The following is a 4,762-nucleotide window of genomic DNA, read 5'->3' on the forward strand; positions in this document are numbered from 1 at the left end:
CCGGCTGGCGGGAGCCCCTCAGCTCCCACCCGGCTGGATGCCCATTTGATGCCAGACAGCCACACTCCACAGCAAATCAGGTTCAGGTTTAGGTGGAGGGTATGGGGATGAAGCTGCCAGCACTCTGGGCTGTTTCACAACCTAATTACACGCTGCTCCCTGTAGTTGCTAAATGTCCAATTACAAGCGTTTGCTTGTGCTACATCATTGAACCACAATTACAATAATTACGTCCCTATGAGAAGGTCAACGAAGATGACCTCAGAAATGACCTGGGAGGTTGGGGGTGTTTCCGTGTCAGTGACAGAAGGGCAAGGCAGAAATGATTTTCAAATGCCAAAAGAAAACATTTCCTGGGCATGTTTAGGAAAAACTTTTCACGCTTTTCATGAAGTGTCCGGGTTCTGGGGAGGAAGCCGATTGTCCAACCCGGAAGCTCAGGTGACTGGCCATTTGAACAACAGAATGGCCATCCATACACATTTGAAGACCTCGACACTGGGCAGAAAACACCAGCGTTTACAGCGGTTGGGCCATGTTGGTGGTGCCCAGAACTCACGCTGTGGGGAGCATGCCGAGGCCTGGGGATAGAGTCCCCTCACCTGGGGCCGCCAGCTCTGCCGAAGGCCATGGTGGCACCTGGCGCCAGAGTCCACACCTGTGCAGAGCCAAGCCTGTCTGCTGAGATAAGCAAGATCCCACCCACTTTGCAGGAACAGACTCAGAATTGGACCCTGACCCACAGCCTGTGGGAACCAGATCAGGGAGGGGCAGGTTGGAGTCCTGGCCCATCCATCACCCTCAGGGCCTGCATGCACCCCGATGTTCAGAGGCTGGGAAAGGGTATCCAGCCCCACAGACCCTGCTCCCCCTGAGTCTCCTTCCTCAGGTGATGGTTCCAGCTGCACTTATAAAGAAATTACTGGAGCCCTAGCCAGTTTGGCTCAGGGGATAGAGCGTTGGCCTGCGGACTGAAGGGTCCCGGGTTCGATTCTGATCAAGGGCACATGCCCAGGTTGTGGGCTTGATTCCCAGTGGAGGGTGTGCAGGAGACAGCCAATTGATGATTCTTTCTCATCACTGATGTTTCTGTCTCTGTCTCCCTCTCCCTTCCTCTCTGAAATCAATAAAAATATGTTTTAAAAATATATGCAGGTGGGACGGCGGGTCCTGGCCCTCAGCAGCTGTCACCCCGCATGAACAGGTGTGGAGGGGCAGCTCGTATTCGTGACTCCGGCGGGTTCTGGTCTCACACTCCAGCTCCCAACAATCGCCCTGGCACTTGGGGAACTGTGAACGAAGGGAGGCACGCACGTTTTGCTCAGATGCCCGGCTCCTTTCCCACTACAGGTAGGGGGTGAGGGTGGTCCCCTGGCCCCTTCCTGGTGACCAGGAGAAAGTCTCACTGGTAAGTGCCCCTCAGCTGTCCGTGGATGAACACACCCCAGCTTCTCTTACCACCTGGGAGGACCCCAGTTCTAACTGGCAAGGACCCTTTGGGTTTATAACCAATCCCTCAGGGGTCTCTTTGTTCCGGGCCAGGCCCTAGGAGGTGAGGTGGGATGGCCGCCCCGCACGGCAGTCACGAACAGCCATGACCCACCTCATCCTGCAGGTGGCTTTGCAGGGCCAGGAGGGGGTCGGCAGCGCCCACCTTGCGGGTGCCTCCCCAGGAGCTGAGTGACGCTGGGGGAACCAGTTCTGCCACTGTAGCCACACCCTGCTGGCTGTCTGTCTGTTGGCTTGTCAGGAGGAGGGAAATCTGGAAATTCCTGCTTCTGGGACCTTCGAGGAGCCAGAGGTAGCTGTGTCCCCAGGCGGGAGGGCCTATGACAGAGGTAGGCCTGACAGGAGCCAGGCCAGGCCCTTTCCTAACAGCCTATCAGGTTCTTCCAAGAACACTGCCAGGCAAGCAGGCTGCCTTAGCTTTTATTTTCTAACTTACAGACTTAATCTTTGGGTTTACAGAGAAAGTGAGCATCGCACAAGAGTTCCCATATGTCCTCCCTCTTCCCCCTCTGAGTCCCCATGATAAGGTCTGTGTTACAGTCCATGAGCCAATAGCGATACATGTTTAACCAAAGGCTGGGGGTCCACTCTCAGGTGGCATGGTCCATGGGCTGTGACACGTGCATGTCCTGTGCCCACCGCTGTGCTGTCCTAGCTTTAGGGACCGGGGTACAGGGGGTCTGGTCACAGCCCTGAGCCTGGGGGGATGGGAACCAGTTCAGAGACATTCTTTCCCCTTTGGCCCGGTGGTCTCTGGGTGCTTTATAAAATTAAATTTATGAAGGTAACATTGCTCATAGCATTGTTAAAATTTCAGGTGTGCACTATTATAATCTGATATCTGTGTGCCCACCACCCACAGTCTAATTTCCTCCTGTCACCATATATTTGACCCTTCACCCAATTCACCCCCCTCCCCTCTGGAAACCACCATTCTGATGTCTGTGTCTACCAGTGTGTTCTGTTAATTTGTTCATTACTTTTTGGTTTTATATCCCACATATGAGTGAAATCATACAGGGTTTTTTTGTTGTTTTATTTTTTATTTTTATTGATTTCAGAGAGGAAGGGAAAGGGAGAGAGATAGAAACATCAATCATGAAAGAGAATCATTGATTGGCTGCCTCCCACATGCCCCACACTGGGGATGGAGCCCACAACCCGGGCATGTGCCCTGATGGGGAATCGAACGTGACTCCTGTTCATAGATCAGCACTCTATCCACTGAACCGAATCGGCCAGAGCCATCCGGGGCTAGAACCCTGAGCAGGTCACTCTGGCCAGCAGCGCTTAATCTCTGCATGTGTCACATGGGGGGGGGGTATCCTAAAGCTGCCTCCCTTTCTCCTGTGTGAAGCCACAGGCCCTCAGGACCTGGAGGCGGCTTGTAGGGAGACGCGCGCAGGGTCAACACCCTTCCTGGCACAGAGCTGGTCGCAGGTTCCAGAGTCTCAGCTAATAGCCGGGTGGTGGTCTCCCTTTGCCCGTTTCTCCAAGCACTTCTTCACCCTGGCTCTTGCAGGGATGGGGACAGGGAACCCACATCTCAGTGGGGTGAGGGGAGGAGTGCAGCAGGCCTCCTGGGGCCCAGCCTCAAAGCTGACCTTGGTCTCAGGGTGAAATCACTGTTTGTGACTGGGCAGTGCCATCCCCAGGCTTGGGCTGGGAGGGTTGACCTACTCAGTTCCAGAGCTGCTCCAAACATCCTTCACCTGTAACCACCTTCCAATACCTGCAGGCCCTCCCCTTGCCCAGCACTCCTGGGGGTGCTGTGTCCCTGCCCCAGATGTTTTGGGCCCTGCAGCCCCTCCAGAGTGTGGTCACTCCAGCCCAATCCGACTCCAACCCAACCCGACTCCAACCCAACCCGACTCTAACCTCACACACACACACACCTTTGCTAATCCACAGGAGCAGGAAGTCTCACACACACACACACACACACACACACACACACACACACACAGTTGCCCTCACCCCCCTCTCCCCGCACCCGGTCACTTGAAATTCCTCCTGAACTGCATCTTGGCTGGAAAAGGGAGGCTAAAACAAGGTCAGGTTTCTCCCCCATTTGATGCTGTTAGAGGCTCTGGAGCCCAGATCCACACCAGAGTCCGAGGAAGCAGAAAAGCTGGCTTTTGTGATGATGGGAGTGGCTGCCTGGGGGCCAGGCTCCCTGCCTCTGCCTGGCAGACCCTCCTCCTCCTTCTTCCTAGACTGGCCCAGCTTTCTGGCATCACCCCTTCCTGTTGGGGCTGGGGCTGCTTGTGCCCCAATGTCTCCCCCCACGAGGTGCCAGGCACACGGTGGCCCTAGTGACCACCGGGCGAAGGAACCCGCTCTCCTCACGCTGTACTCACCATCTGGGGTCCTTCTAGAGCGGGTCTCAGTGTGAGGCAATAAGTGTTAAAACATGCAATACCTGCCTATTTAGTCAGGGGCACTGACGCCTCTCCCTTAGTGTCCAATTTAAAAATGGCAACAGTCAACACAGTAGCCATCTGATGTAAATGAATCAAAATTATACCTATTTTTTTGGTCAGAGTGGCAAAAATATATTTTCGGTGTGCCACAGAATTTTAGCAACTAGCTTATGTACCATGAGATGAAAAAGGTTGAAAATTGCGGATCTGGACTTTAGGGGCCAGGATTGCTGCAAAACCCCATAATGCAGAGGACGCACCCGCACCCTGAGAGTCACGTGGGAATTTGGTGAAGCAGGTACTGAGTGGGGGACCAGCGGGACTAGTGCCCACAGGGATGCACAGGAGCGGGGCCTGTGGTCAGCAAACCCAGACTCTGTGGAGCGGGTGCTCGAGTCCACGCGAGTCCGCCCCAGTGGGGCCTCCCTCCCCCACGTGCCCAAGAACGGGATGGAGCCTGAACCTCCACAAACTACACTTAAATCCTGCGGAGGGGGGATGGGTGCCAGGAACAACCCTGATGGGCTCAGGCAGTCCCGCAACCCATCGCCATTCGGAGCTCAGTGTGCGTGATGGGCCGAGGCACCGCTGCCACGTGACGACTACCGGCCGGGCGCTGGGCCGGGGTCCGCACAGACTTGGGGTCTCGGGTTGTACCCCGCCTCGCATCACACGGCCAGAGACGCGCCGTCCTCCTCTCTCGGGGACTCTGCTTTCCAGCTTGGCTTTCTCTCCAGGACAGTCTTCCGCCCCGAGCGCCTCCCCTCTCCGTGGCGCCCACCCTGTCCCACCCGCGGGACTACGTGCCTCCGACGTGGGTGCCACCGCCG

The sequence above is a fragment of the Myotis brandtii genome, unplaced genomic scaffold, assembly GCF_000412655.1.
Source record: "Myotis brandtii unplaced genomic scaffold, ASM41265v1 scaffold797, whole genome shotgun sequence".
Lineage (NCBI taxonomy): Eukaryota > Metazoa > Chordata > Mammalia > Chiroptera > Vespertilionidae > Myotis > Myotis brandtii.